The 15,861-nt window shown below is 39.2% G+C and overlaps 1 protein-coding gene across 11 annotated transcripts in view; it reads left to right on the forward strand.

The window, feature by feature from the left end:
• Positions 1–15,861, forward strand: part of Prosap (SH3 and multiple ankyrin repeat domains prosap) — a 71,443-nt gene that overhangs the window by 44,483 nt on the left and 11,099 nt on the right. The gene's annotated exons all lie outside the window — the stretch shown is intronic.

Consider the following 15,861-nt stretch of genomic DNA (forward strand, 5'->3'; position numbering starts at 1 on the left):
ACTGTAAGCTTTGAAAAGTGCCACAAAATCAATTAGGCAATCAAACTTAATATCCGCTTTTATAACATAAGAACTGGAATGAGAGTTGTAAATATTATCAAGCTTGATTTTTTATTTCTGCTTATTCATTTTAAAAAAGTTAAATAATTTTCTTCTTTTTTTACTGCGCTAAAAACTGCTATTTCCAGTCATCTAAACTATGCATTTGAGTTGGCGTTTTAAAATTGATTACACACTAGATTCTATTACAGGTTTAGTTTCAAGAACCATAATCTTATGCTAAACCAACTAATTGCTTAGAATATAAAAAATGCAATGAATTTACCAAGCATTTTTAGTAAAATACTGTAATTTTCAAGGCTTTAAACCTGAAAATAAACCTCTTAAAATGTTTACCAAATTGAAGGGTCAGCTTTTAAAATAAAATATAAATGAAGTAATCGCTATAAACAAACCAACGAGGTGACGAACAACCGCTCTTAACAGTGCGGAAAGTTTAAAGTATTTTTGAGGGCGCTCAAGTGTTGCAGGCAAATTGAACAACGCAAGTTCAATTCAAAAAACCCACAAAAAACACTCGCATAAATGTAATTTCCTTTTCATGTGTGTGCCATTCAGTTTGAGCTGCTGCCCTCTAACTAAATTTTTAATGGCACTTTTATGTTGGTTCTCTTTTCTTTTTTATTTATTTTTTTGCAAATTTAAATTTGATGTTGGTTTTGGGTTGCTTTTCAATTTCCGACGCCCCAACGCCGAACAATGAAGCACTTCCGGTGACTGTGTGTATATGTGGCTGTAGATTATGTTCATTAGTTTGCGTCAATTTGTTTTAAAACGAATATAGACTGTTTATATGAATTCAGCACTGAAGCGGGTGGTAAACCCTCAAAACAGGGTCCATAACGGATATTATAATTATGATGATGATCTGAATGAAAGGCAGGGAGGGTGCCTGAAGTACCAGCATTGTTTTGGGGCTCCCATATTACTAACGATTAGCCATTATTGAGCAAACCGAACTTATTCGTCTTTTCTCTCTCTCTTTTTTTTATCGTTGCAGGTAAGAAACCCGTATACAAGATCGAAGTCCAAGTGTTCCAGTATCTCAATCTCGCACTTCACCATTTATGGTGTACTTAAATCACAGCTCAATTGGTGCGAATCCAGTCGAGTTCAGTTCGGTTGAGAAGGTGCCTGCGTTCCTCGGCAGCTCATGTCCAAATGCAGACGCAGCCTTTAAGAATAGCTGTGCCCACACAGAGGAAAACGATTAAGTATTTAGGACTTAGGGGGTATAAATAGGAATTTCGGTATATAATGCTTTTTATAGGGTATTTATTAGGACGTTTAGAAAATACAAGAGCAACAGAAATGAAGAGATTTTGCTCGTGTTCAAGGAGATATTATGTTATTTAATTAAACTGCACTTCCGACTTTTTAAAATATGCATACTTAAATTAAATTCATATACATTAAAGAATCTTATAGAACTGATGCATTTAACAGATTACAATGGAACTTAATTAGAGCTACTTTCTCGACTTTTAAAAGGAAGCCCACTTAAATGGGAATTGATTAAAACATACTTATAAACTACTCTTATAAAAGTTGTTCCATAAAGGTCGTGAAATATCGATAAAATAAAAGAAATGTAGCTTAACTTTGCAATTGCTTAGAATACCACTTCTATAAATAGATACAAGTATTAGAAAATGGAACTATTTAAAGGAAACCTATTTTTTTAGTTAACTCTTTAACTTTGGTATAGGTATATTTACCTTTGAATACATTTATATACCTATAAATGGTAATTGCAAATTTATAGTTTACTATTTGTTGACTATTGATTTGTTCTCAGTGCAGGCATAACTGTGCCAAAGGCACATAAGTGTGTGGACCAGGTTGAATGCCCCTTTCTCGTCCGCCCCCTTCCATCGCTTAGCTGCAGCCACTTGAGCTATTTTAACGTACTGCCAAAGCGACAGGGGCGTAGTGGAGAAGGGGGAGGCTAGTAAGTAAGGCCTGCTCCCCATCTCTTTGGCAGCAAATATGCTGGCAATTTAGTGGGCGTGGCTCGGCCCTAGTTGAAACTAACGCCACAGAAAAGAACTTTTGACGCCAGCAAAATGCTCGCAGCGAAAATGTACTCAAACTCAAGAGGAGAGGGGCAGAAGGGGGATCGCAGAAAATATCTCGAGTTCATTGCTTGTAAAATTGACTTTGGCCAAAGGGGAGGAGAACACAGCCTGCAAGTCAGACTCAAACAAGCCGCAGATATTTCGATACAATTTTCCAAACAGTTTGCCTTTGCCATCTTTTCTTTATGCAGCATCCAAAGCAAGGCATTTCCCTTTAAAAGGTAAAGACTTTTGGGGTATATACAATTCTGTATTTTGCAAAGATACAGAAGATTTCAATAAACATCCGATAGATGTATACATAGTTTTAAACCTAACAAATAATGTTTCATGTTCTTTCAATTATTTATTCCATTACAAAATGTGGGAAGCAGATTAAATTAATAATTTTTATTACTATCATTTTTTTTGTGTCTTCGGAAAAAGTAATACCTAGTCTCTACCTTCAAGTACTTTTATCTCCCTTTTGGATTTTTCTTGTGGTATCTACCTTGCCTTTTCTCTACTACCTTTCCTTTTGGTGGCTTCGGTCTGCGGCAATTTCTGTTTTTTCGCAGTTTTTCCGCCTCATTTGCCATAGACACCAAATGTCCTTCAGCATGGTTTTCCAGCTTTTCCAGCCTGCCAGCAGTTATCTTTTTGGATACGAGCCGCTGCCACCAGGCGGCTGGCCAAATTAAAGTAGCAAAAACTCGTTTCCGATATGGCGCACGTGCAGCATCGTCGGTTGCAAGTTCCTAGCTCCGCGTTGCAACTGGCAAAGTCTCCAGTTGCAATTTGGCAGAAAGCAGAGTGCAGAATGCCGAATGCCAAGGGGCGCGCGGTTAGAGGGGGGCAAACAAGCAAAGTAAGCCGAAAAAAGATTTCCCATTTGCCTGCTCGTTGGTGGCATAATTCGCGCGCCAGGCGACGCCCCAAAACATACAGTTGGGTTGGTCTGCACGGGAAAAAAAGTTGAGTACTTTGTCTTTTAAAAGAAAAGATTTGTATGTATCCAGTTATTTAAAAACTAAGCTAAATTGGTTTATTTAAAAAAAAGCTTCTTAAGATTGGTTAAACTGTTTTGTGAACCACATTCTAAAGTGTTCAATGATTTCATCCCTTATAATAATAAAATCCAATATATATATTGCCCATCAAGAAACTTTAATCATTTAAGAACTCTTCTTTCTCGAAAGTTTTCGTTTACTTGCTAAGAATTGTTAAACTGTTTTGCAAACCAAATTCAAAAGTGTTCAATAATTACAACCATTATAATGATAAAATTCAATATATATATTGGCCATCAAGAATCTTTGCACATTTGAGAACTCTTCATTCTCGAAACTCTACGTTTTACCTAAAGTTAAGGTTATGTAGTGTAAAATAAGTGAAATATTTCTTATTAATTACAGTGCTTAACATATATTTTAAGATTTTATGTAAAGGCATTTTCTTCTGTGCACATATGTCCCCTTCTCTGGAGCGAACTGCCATCGATTTACGAGCTGTGAGATTTCGTGCCTAGCAATTGGCAGCATTTTTCCAGCACTTCGGCTTGTTTGTTGTGGCTCCAGACTCCACACTCCATACTCCCCACTCCAAACTCCACAGTCCGCACTCCAAACACTTGGCTGTGGGTCTCTGAATCCTTCGTGAATTCGATGGCCAGCTGATAGCTCAAATGACTGGCCACATGTTTATGGCCCAAGCCCAATCGCGAAATGTTCCCTAATTACAAGTGCCACTTTGCCGTCGACCGAGGTTGACCCAAAAACCAGGGAACCCGCATTCCCGGGCGCACTGCTCCATTTTCAGGTGAAACAAATTCATCATTAGATGCAATTTGTGTCCCGTTCACCTCTAAAGAAATCACTGAACCGTAAATAAAGGGCCACGAGACCGCAGCCAAAGTCCAGAGATTGATTTAAAACCAAGATCGCCGAGTGGGCAGTCCGGATTGGGGACGAGAATGGGTCCAAGAACGGGGGCCCAAGACTTCCAGAGCACGTTCCGTTGTCAAATATGGCTGCGGTCAGTTTATCTAGCGGCCAAGAAAAGTTTTTTCCATTTTTTCTTCTTTTTTTTTGCCATGGCAGCTGCAACTTTAGCTTCATGGCTGCATAAATTTTCGCATTCGAGTTGCTCTTACCATTTGTGGGCACCCTTTTGCCTCCGTTTACCGTTAAGTTGCTGCCACTAGAGAAGAAAAAAAAAGCTCCGCAAAAATTCAGATTGAGACAATCCGCCTCACAGAACACAAAGGAACATGGCTTGGGCCCTGCTGTACTAGAAGAACTAAGAAAAATACACAAAAATCCTAATCGCTGACCAGCTGTTTTGGGCCATTTTCACACTTGGCCAGCAGCTGGATTTTATCAGCCATTGAGTTTTTGTATGTTTGCAGAGCCTAAAAATATTTTTGGCTCTTTGGCGGTTTTTTTTATTCACACCTGAAACTGCAATTGGAGTTGCAGTTGCATTTGCCGGGAACTCAAAGCTTTTTTTTGCGGGTTTGTTTATGAACTGAAACGATATGAAGTGAGTTTCCAGTTGCCACATGCCTCATGCTTGGCGTTAATTGCCCTGCTAAAAGATTGCGCACGCTGCGTATACTTAATTGCTTCGGTTGGAAAGTATTGTGGTAGATCAAAGTAGATCAATGCTTTATTTGTTCTGGAATAAGCTTTTAATAATGAGATAAAATTGCACTGTACATAGCTTATTTGCGTTGAGTTTAAATCCGTTTAATGCGATCTCTTTTGTTTAGTTCTTAGTTCTACCAAGTAGGAAATAAGTCTTATCCTCTTTGTTGAATATATATTATAACATAGAACATAAAATAATATTAATATTATGTCTATCTGCATATAATTATAACCTAAAATTTTTTCATTTAGAATTTTTCTTTGGTTATTAATTGTATCTCACAGATAGGAAACTAGTATTTTAAAAGTAAATCTTATTCTCTTCCCTATTCTTGAAAAAAATATCACTATAATGCCTTTCTGCAAATACGACACCAATGCAAAGGTCTCGTTTGTCTCGAATTGATCTTCTCTGATCGGCTTTTGATCATTTGATGCCGTCTCGAAGGGCTCAGCCCCCAAGCTGTCACCCGAGGTTGATTTCCACCGTTGGACATCACCCAGCCAGCCACTCAGCTAATAGCTGCACCTCACCGACTATATCTGTCTATATATCTCGGTATCTGTATCTGTATCCACAGAGTAGAGTGTACCTATGCGCTGAGCTTTCTTTCCTCTGGCGCATGGCTGCCAGTTGACCGATGGCAGTCTATTTGGGTCACAATAAGCTGCCAGCACTGAGTGGCATCAGTCAGCAGCGTGTTGGAGTCTCTGCGATTGTTGGAGTGTTGGAGCGCACTGAGACGGAAGTTTGTTTGCCAACTTGTTTGCAGTTAGCCCCTGTCCAACAGTCCGCTGTGCAAAAGTCCGTTGTCCGCCCGGTGTTGCATTGATTGGGCAAATGGCTGCCAGCATGGCCAGCGGTCCCAAAGAGCGGTCTTCTTTTTTTTGTAGGTCCCCGAGCATAGCCTGGAAAAGGGGTCAAAGTGGCTTAGATGTGTCAGGATGTGCAAATAAAATGGGAAGTGGAAGGTGTATAGACAGAGCACAATTTATATAAATAGTTTTTGCTGATGATTAAAATAGTAGGTAAATATTAAAGTAATGGACCTAGACTGACCAGCAAATATATTCAGAAGGTTTTTAAATTTAATATTGTATTGGAACTTTAGGACGCCTACACAGAGAAAATTCTGACTTCCTCATCTGAGTTGAAAATGTTCTTAAAAATAGAACGACATTATTGAAGTTGAAAATGCTTTCATTTTTTATCTACTTATCAAAAATGTGTTAAATAAACTCTATTTAAATTTTGTCTTTTCGACATTTCGTTCTAAAATTGAGAACATTGATACCAAAATGAACTTACACGGTTTTTAAGAACGAATGTTCTCAAATCAAGAACAATGTACATGAAAATTTCCCTCTGTATGATATCCCTGTTAATAAAATAATTATATTATTGGTTATAATAGGCTTAGAAGTCCCAATACCATTAGCAATCCTTATATCATTAACCTAATGTTTTCTAAAAACGTTATCAAATTTGGTATGGTGCACGCAAACTATTGTTACATTTCAAGCAAACTTTAAATGAAAATTCCTTACCTAAATAAATCGAATTTTCCAAGGTTTGTCATCAGAAAACCTTTGCTTAGCCACCCCAAAACTAAAGGAAATTCATTGAGGGCTTCGCTTTTCCTATTTACGCAGTGAAATGTATTATTTTCATTTGCTTGTTTCAAGGGTGGTTTAGCTTTTTCACCACCTCAAATCAAGCAAATTGGGTGGGTTTTTCCCACAGAGCTCTCGAAATGCTTCTTACACAGTTGACCATAATTAATTTAATGGCCGAAATTACTGTGCTTATGCATGAACGAGAACGGTAAAGGTTTGCTCAAGTAATCCGTACAGAACTCTACTCGCTGACATAAATAAGCCAAGAAAGAAAGTGGCCAGAACCAATGGGGGAATGGTATTGGCTTCCACTGCAACCGATGGATCGGATCCATTGATCCGCCTCGATCACGGATCGGATCGACTAAGTACGGTTAAGCATGGAGCACGTTTGGCATCGAATCGATTAGCAATTCGAGTGTTCAGCAAATGGTCAGTGAAAGAATATCGTCGGACACGTCGCGCATGTCTCTCCAACTCCGCGACTCTACGACTCTGCGACTCCCGATCGTTGGCATCATTATCATCATTATGGTGTGCCCCCTCGATCTGCTGGGTTCTCGTGTCTTGTGTCGTGTGTCGTTTGGTGGCGCACTTTATTGTTCTACATTGTCCAGTGGAATGACTTTGACATAGAAATGGAGGCCTCTCTGGGATACCTTTCACTGGCTAATTTTGTGCTGGCCAGCAAAGGCATCCTTTCCTGCCTGCTGGCCAAGCCAAATGCCAATGCACTCTCTTGTCCAACTGGAAAAGCGCTTTGGGGGTTTTCCTTCCTGCCAGTTATTTCCTAAAAATTCTACAGCCACCCCTTGTGCTTGGAATTTCTCTGTTTTCTGAGCTTAGTTGTTTGTCACAGGGGGTAGCTTTACTAGACCAAGAAAAAGGTATACTATTAAAATGTTCTTATGAAGAGCTGAGAAACTGGAACGGAATCTTAAATATTATTGCAGAATTTTTGTTTTAGGGTTCTTATCCCATCCTTAAATACATTAAACTAGTTCCTACTTAAACTAAAATTGTGCTATTTTCTCAAAAATGGTTCTGTAGAACATGGTTTTAGGTTCTAAAAAAAATCCCAGTCCCTTTCCCTATATCTAACCAAGTGTATCCTGGCTTCGTCTTGGTTTTTTATTTGCCTGCCCGTTTATTTATATTTTGTTTTGTTTGCTTGCCAAGCAGCCGCATGTTTCCCCCTTCAGCTCCCTTCATCTCTCTTCGTGCGGATGAATATGAAAATGCTGAAAGCATTTCCACCGTTCTTTAACCCCAAAACAAAAAAATACCTTGGAAGACCCTGTACACTTGGGTTTCCCTCTCTCTGGTAAAATTTGTCGCATGTTTTGCTGCTTGGTTTGAAGCCTAGACATGGCGAGATGGGGATTCCGGGCTTCTCCATTCTACAGTCTCCGAACGAAAAAGGGAGCTCTTCTTAGGAGGCAGTCATAATCGCCAGACACGTATGAATATATCCCATATATCCGTACATACTTAGGATGGATGCATGTTGTTGGCCTGTTGTGTTTTTGTTTTTAATGTCTGCCCTGGCTTGTTCTTGTTTGTTTGTTTGCCGTAGTCGTTGTTGTCTGGGGTCTTGTGTCTATGTAAATATTGATTTTCCCTTCTGGTGTAGTCTCCGTTGGAAATTTGTTTAGGCTAACTGCATTAGTTTGGAAAAGATTGAATGTAAAATGATATTCTGGTAAAAAGGGGGAGAAAAAAGGAATTAAGGAAAAGGTTAGAGAAGTCTGAGAACTTATTATATTTGTTGGAAAATTCAATCAAATTTGCAATTAGAAAAACATATATTCCCAAGAACGGAATTTGTTTGATCTAACTGAATTAGTTTGGACCAAATTAAAAGTGAAATGATATTTTTTCTAAGTGGAGGAAAAGGTTGGTCATTCAATTCTTTGAATCTGCTATCAGAAAAACATATTTTAACTAACCTTATTATTATGTCCTATTTACCATACAAGCTTCCTGAGTTTTTTGAAGTATTTTTAGAAAAAAATGGTTAAATTCTTTAAAAACCATAAAATAAAGTAAACTTTCGGGAAGCACATAATAGAGCCAAATAACTTTTATAGCTATGCTTTGGGAAATTCTTGTTTCCATTCCACTTCTTGTCAAACTGTGTGCGGCCAAGGTGGGGGTTCTTTGGCTAGGCATTTTCCTCCCTCCCCCACCGGAAAACTCCACCCCGCGGCACTTAACCCACCAGATGGGGCATGTGCCATTGACGGGGAAATATCTTGGCAACATGGTTCTGTCATGCTGCCTGTGCTGGCTCTTAAGCTCGCTTTTCGGACGGACTGCCGCATTCCGTGCAACATTGTCAACGGTTAATCTCTGAAAGGTCTCCTTTCTCTTCCTCCAGGTGGCATGTCTTCCCTCGTTCCGCTCCTGGCATTTTGCAGATAGCAGCTTTATTGCAAATGCCTGTCACCTGCATTCGCAAGTTTTATGCTGCTCTTACCCCTCCCTGTCTATTTTTTTTTTTGTGTGGCATCATCATGAGCTTGTCCACATCCTTTTTAGCCTGCCACTACATTTCTGCAAATTCTCATATATATTTTCCTTTTCTCTTTCCTTTTTTTTTGTGTGCAGTTTTAGTTCACCTTTCGACGCTTGCTGTCAATGTCCTTTTTGTCCCCCCAGATAGCTCTTCATCTCCCTAAGCGACTACCAACTGTTTGTCCAAATGCATCTGGGTGTAAAAAATATGAATGACTTGGCTGATGGGCGTTGCGCCGCCGGTGCCACGCCCCCAGTGGGCAAATAAATTTCATGTCGGCGAATGCAAGTTCAATGCACTTGACTCTGATAAATGTTCGGTGGGTTGGATTCGATGCGATGAGTTAGATGCCTCAAAGAAGTCTTCAACATCAACACTTTCTTCCACGCCTCAGCGAGAACTTTTCGCATCAGTTCCCTAGACTCACTTGGAAAAAATTAGATATTCTTCTTTCTTATTATTTATTTATTTATTTATTTATTGTTGAACGTTGATGCACTAAGAGCAGTACAAACAAGTGGCCCAAACGACACCAAGCACGTGCTTGTTACGCGCGGGCCCATTTTTATTTCGGGCAAATACGGTTCGCGAGGAAGGTACATAGAACAAATAAAGACAGGTCAAAACATAGATCATTATCATATCATATGATATGATATCATTCATATCACCAGAAAAATGTTTTGATCTAAATAACATTTGTTATTATTACTAATATTATCGTAATACCAATGCGTTAATGCTTGGTTTCTGAACCATTTCGGTTCTATCATCTTTTATCTCTAATTCTAACCGTAGCTGTAACCTATCTTCATTAAGCTTTTAGTCCCAGCTTTAGGTATTAAGGTTTTAAGTATGAAGTGTAACCAATTTTGGTTATGTGCATTTGGCTTGGCAAAGCTGGCAAAGAACCGATTCTGATGCTGTAGGTGGGCATGACAAGACAAACATCTCGGACGGACACCTAAAAAAGGAGGCAACCAGCAGGACCAGCAGCTCACAGCTTTTGCCCACGAAAATCTAGCCAAATGAAACTAGTTTCGAAGCAGAGTTTCCACCCAACTCCGGTTCCCCCTCTGGTATCCCTGACTACTTATATGATAACCGAACTGGGAAACAGGAAGATGCAGAGCAAACCTAAGGGTTCCAGGCAGGGCGGCCTGCGAATGGGATGGTTCGGGATGAGTCGGCTTGTAAACTTTCTGTTGCTGAATGGCTTTGACTTTGACTTTGAGGCGGCTCGAATGGCTGCAGGCGGAAGACACGTCATTGACCTCATGCCGGGAAAAGGAGCAGCAATCCGATATGGGTACAGAGAGAAAATGGTTCTTAAGTATCAATAAATAAAGCAGCAACAAATATTGATAAAATATTAAAAATTATACCATATATTACCCTTGATCTTAAATTTCTTTACTTTTAAGTTCATGCAGAACCCTTTTGAAATTTCCCCCTGTGTATAAGACAAATGGAATGATTCAGATATGAACAAACCAGGTATTGAGTTCACAAACAATCGTGATAAATTGAACAGCGCCTCAAAATGCAATCAACTTGAAATTAATTACCGCAATCCGTTGTCAATGCACGCATAAATTAATAAGCTCCGAATTAACCAAGTGTCACATAAGAGGTTTGAGGGGGGGGTTGTGTGTTTTAAGGTGGGAAGGAAGCTGATCTGTAAGGGCAAACAAACCGAACTCGAAACCAACCCAAGTTCAGCGCCGCAAAATTACCAAACACTCGAACTCGGGCGATAGGAATGCGAATGTCGAACAGAAACCGCGGCTGAAAACCAGTTTTCAGAACGCATCTTCTCCTCAGAACACTGAGAAAAAATGGAATCATGTTTAAAGATTAAACCAAAATAGAATTTTTATATTCGCACAAACACAAAACCACTGTAAACTCTTAAAAATCGAGAATATTGAACCTATTGCCATTGCTTTGATAAAAAAATTAAAAAAAAAACATCACGAATCTATTCAAAGATCTAGCTTTCTAGAAAATATAGAAATAATAATTTCCAGTGTGCTATTCAAGTTTGCTTTGGTCGGGCGGCATTGTTCGAGGCTCCAAACTGCGATTCAAAGTGGCTCTGCGGTTAACCACAGGCATCCCATCTTCCGCTGCCTTCTGCTCCCTTTCGGCAAACGAGCTAAATTTATAAGATGATGTGACCAAGTCCAGGTCCAAGTCCAGGTCCAGACCCAGAACACAGAGCAGAGAACCCAGAACCCAGAACCCATAACCCAGGTCTCCTTGTTTCTGTGTGTGCGAGCTGGCAGATTACATAAATTGATGTTGAAGCCTCTTGGGCTGCAACTTGAGAAGACCAGACATCAGCGGAATCGGAGAATCTTCCACAACGAAGAACACAGAACGAGCCAAAGATGCAAGCAGCACAATGGCTAAAAGAAGAGGGAAATTTGAATTTAGCATTAGGTCGAAACAATTGGGGATTAATTCTTTTAGCAGCTAATGAGCAGGAAGTTGGCAAATGATTCACAAAGTCTGAAGCAGCTAATGTGCTCTAGAAAACCTATATTTGCCCAGCAAATGCTTTGTTTGTTCAATATTGGCGCATGTGTGTAAATATTTGCTTAAAAAAGTGAAACAGAGCCAAGGTGGCATTACGGGAAACTAGAACTTACTACTGGAAATGTGAGGAAAATAACAAGAAAGCTGATTTGAATGAGTAAATATTTGCTAAGTAATTTCAAACCATTAAATGCAACTAACACTTGGGGTATAAAAGTATTTGCTAGAAATTTCTCAAGTTTGCCCCATGGTGCAGCATCTTTTTTTCAGGCCATTCCCTTTTTTTTGCTGCTTCCGTTATCACTTTGCTGCTTTGTCAACTCATTTGGCTCAGATCTTTGGTTATTCGATACCTTTTGAGTGGGAGTTACAGGCACCAGTGGCTGCCAAACTGTACATTTGCTTGGCCAAAATGCCAATTCCCAAACTCAACTAAAAAAACAAATTCTTAATAATAAAAGGCATAAAAAATTTGCTGACACTAATGAGACCATAAATGTATAGAGCCCGACAAAGCCACAAAGTTTCCCGCAGAAGGGGCAAAAAATCCAAAAACCCAAACAAATCCAAGCCGTGGCTTTAGTGGCAAACTAAAAACTTTTGACTGCAAAACTTCGAACTAGTTGCGACTTTAATTGCGGCAATAGAACTTGATTACAGCTACACGGGAAAAATTGAGATATTTTGGGTTTTAAAAGTTCTGGGCTTCAATACTTGAAGAGTTTTTTTGAATATATTTTCTAGTAAAAAATCTTTGATGATTTTAAGGTATCTAAAAGTATATATAGACATGCCTCAGTTTATTAAAAAAACGATGATGATATGTTTCGGCACCCAAAGCAACTTGCTATTTAAATACTTATCTTCTTAAATGAATACAATTTCCTTTCATTTATGAAGACAATACATATCAGTATTAATAAAATATATATTTAACTCTAGTAAAGTTGGCTTTTGGATATAAGATATTTATTACGATGTTATATTCTCAATTTCCTTTACACGACCAAGATAGTAACTAGTTTAAATGCATTTCCCAGATTAGATTCAATTTTAAAATAGAAAAAAAAAAACATCGCACCGTGTAGAAAAACAACAGATGGTCGGCGACCCACTTCCACGCTTGGAGGCTGTCCAGTCCATCGGAGTGGCTATTTACTTTTTGCTGGCACTGTTTACGCTTACCTGCCGCTATTTCCCTCTCGTTTTGCTTTCAATCAACAAGAAGACAATTGCAACAAATGCAGCAACATGTACGGCATCAGCAACTACTGTTTGACAATTTATCAATGATGTCTTTTGTTGCTGGTCGCATTGTTGTTGCTCGAGTCGCCTCGGGGGTCTTTCGAGTATTTCTTATTGGAACAGGAAGTCGCTTGTTTGCTGGCGGCAAGTGCACAGCGCACATTACCATTACCCATTGCATTGACATTTACTTGGGTTCTCGCATCTGAGCTTGACACTCAGCCGAGTGCTTGGTGCTCTAGTGGCTCTCCAACTGTGCGACTAAGTAGATTGAAAATTGCAGCTAAACTGAATCGAATTATTCCCGCAGAGCCTGGCACCCAGTGCCTCTCCAACTGTGTGTGTTGAGCTCTTCAATTTTCGAATCAAATATGTTTTAGATTGGTGTGTATTTGCCTTGGAACTTTGATCTTACTGCCAGTTGAATAATTTATTATTATTCAGTATAGTTTTTAATATTATTTGAAATATTATACTTTATTAAACTTTTATCGGAAAAGGTGTAGTCCTTTGATTTCTTCCTATTTAATATTTTAAAAATCTCCCTAAATTATCAAATGTCGTAGTATAAACTTCCTTCCAACCTTTTTTTTTGCAAGGCAATCTTGTTTTCGTTCCCAGCGCATAATCTATTATGATCGGTGAACACATAAGTTAAATTAAATTGGCTTAGCCGTAGAATTCTTCTCAGTTTTCCAACACGTAGTTCTCCTTATAAATTACTGCTAAGCAATTTCACTGGTCTCTAACTGCTTTACTTAAAATATTACGAGACTCGTAAACTGCACGAGCTGTCTCTCAAACTGTGCAATATTGTAAATTTCATGCAAATTGCCATTTGTTTCTATACCCTTCGGAGAGCCATTGGGTCTGCTGGTTATGTTATACTTGCCTGCAGTTGCAATTCCTCCATGATTTATGGACATTGCCCCCACCAACTTCCACCTGCCCCTCGCCGCTTTGCCACAAAAATACAACCGAATATGTCGAATACACATTCCGGCTGCTCCACTTTGTTGCAGCCGAACTGAATTTATGGCCACCGGTACAGCAGCCAACATAGTGGCACGGTAAAAACCCCAAAATGAGCAAAAACAGTTTGAAAAGTGCTTTAAAGCCAAAAAGTGTGCACAAGTTCTAAATTACTTTTCCAAACAGCATCCACTCCGCCCCTTTTCTCGTCCCCCCTTTGTAATCTCCACCGAATGTCGACGCTATTTTTTATGAGCCGTCTTACGGATTGGAAAATCGAAATCAAAACTCATAAAAATGCAATTTGCGCAAACAACTTGACTTTGAGCAGACCCCACAGGCAGAAGGGCAACCCCCAAAACCCAAAGTTGGAATCCCTTCTGATTTCGTATACCCTTGCAAAGGGTACTTTAATCATGGTCAACATGAAGATGTGCATTTGGATAGATATATTTAGACCTCTAAATAAGAATAGGGATTGTATATTGTCTTGAAATATCTCAAGTCAATTCTGCATACCCTTAATTTAACTAGGATAATATAAAGCAACATTAACAATTAGCCAGGTCTTAAGGTTTTAGTTGAAATACTACCCAAAATTTTTAAAATTAGATGGATTTTGGAGATCTTATAGGATAAGAATATGGACATTTTTTAATATTACTTCCGAAATATTATAAATGTAATGATTAATAGTTAAAACTATAAGCTAACAGGGCGGTTAATATTATTTTATTATTTAAAAGGGTATTTCCGTCTTCGGTTCCAAAGGTCATCATTCTCTTCCCTGTTTTTGTTGGGGTCTAGGCCAGCGACGTGTCTGCAATTTGCATGTGCATGACTGAGACTGTAACTGAGACCCAGGGTGCCCTGGGATGAGGGTTGTAGAAGAATCCTACGGAATGGGAGCGGTCCAAAGGGCAGAAGGTAGAGGGTGGCGCCATAAAATCCATTTGGCGCACAGCCGTTAACGTGTTTTGTTGTTTTCAGACGGAGTTGGGGATGGGAAATATGAAGAGTATGGGGAGTAACTGCTGCTTGGGGGCGTGTTAGTTTGTGTGGTTGAAATTTATGTGCCCAAGGGTGGGTGGCTTCATGAAGAAGGGCTGCTGCTGCTGCTGCTGCTACTGCTGCCTGCATATGAAACCGGGGATCCAACTATATAAACAAAGTCTCGGAAACGTGACTGGAAAGAAAAAGTGCATGTAGCCGGAATAGCATTCAGATATTGCCTGGCTGTATGCAAATAACCCCCAACTTGTTGGTATTTATATTTAAATTTTATTAAAAGTTGAGGATCCAATGTTCCGACTTTCAGTTAGCAAGAAAATTATTAGTCTAAGCTGAAGTATCTTCTTTGGAATTAATATACTAGGGTTTTCTTTTAAATTAAACCATTTACCACTCAAATGGGAACAAAAACTATTTTAATGAAACTTCCACTTGTAAGACAATACATTATCATAGTTAATTGGAAGAAAAGCCCTATCCCATGTCAAGTATACCATTTTCCCCCACCCATTCCACCCATTTATCTCACATCTGGCTAACACCCAAGCCAGGGATCCAAGACGAACTGTTCACTTTAATGGCAACATTTGGCACATTATGGGCCAACATGAAGGCACTGCCTTTAGAGGCACTTAAGGGCGTGGGGAATAAAGGCAAATAGAACAGGGAAAAGCGGTAACCAACACACTGACTCATGTGTGCACACACGCACTTTGCATAATTAATGCAGCGGCAATGTCAAACCCGTTATATGTACACTCGAGACATTTTCTGGGAGTCTGTTCTGGGCATCATCATAGACCAACTTTTCCGGGGTGGCAAAAAACCGGGGGGAATATTTTTTTGTTTAATTAAAACAAGAAATTGCCACTTAAAGGCAGCGGTAAATTATGAATGCCAGAATGTCTGTTGGGCCCTGGATGTTGGTGGTCCTGTAGTTGGCGCTGCAGTCACGCGCTCATTAGCGAGGACATTGTAAAGGACACATACATACAGAAGTTTCCTGCATTTGTACACAGCAGCAAAGAAAATATTTTAAATCTAAAAGAAAGCCATTCATTTATATTTAGTACATCCAGTAATATTGAGAACAGGCAAAATTCCAGATTAAGTGTTCTTAGTTTTAGAATTCGTCTTAAATTTTCCAGAGGAAAAGTTCTTGAAATCAAGTTTTGACTCTCTTTCGCTCTCA

The sequence above is a fragment of the Drosophila suzukii genome, chromosome 2R, assembly GCF_043229965.1.
Source record: "Drosophila suzukii chromosome 2R, CBGP_Dsuzu_IsoJpt1.0, whole genome shotgun sequence".
Taxonomy (NCBI): Eukaryota; Metazoa; Arthropoda; class Insecta; order Diptera; family Drosophilidae; genus Drosophila; species Drosophila suzukii.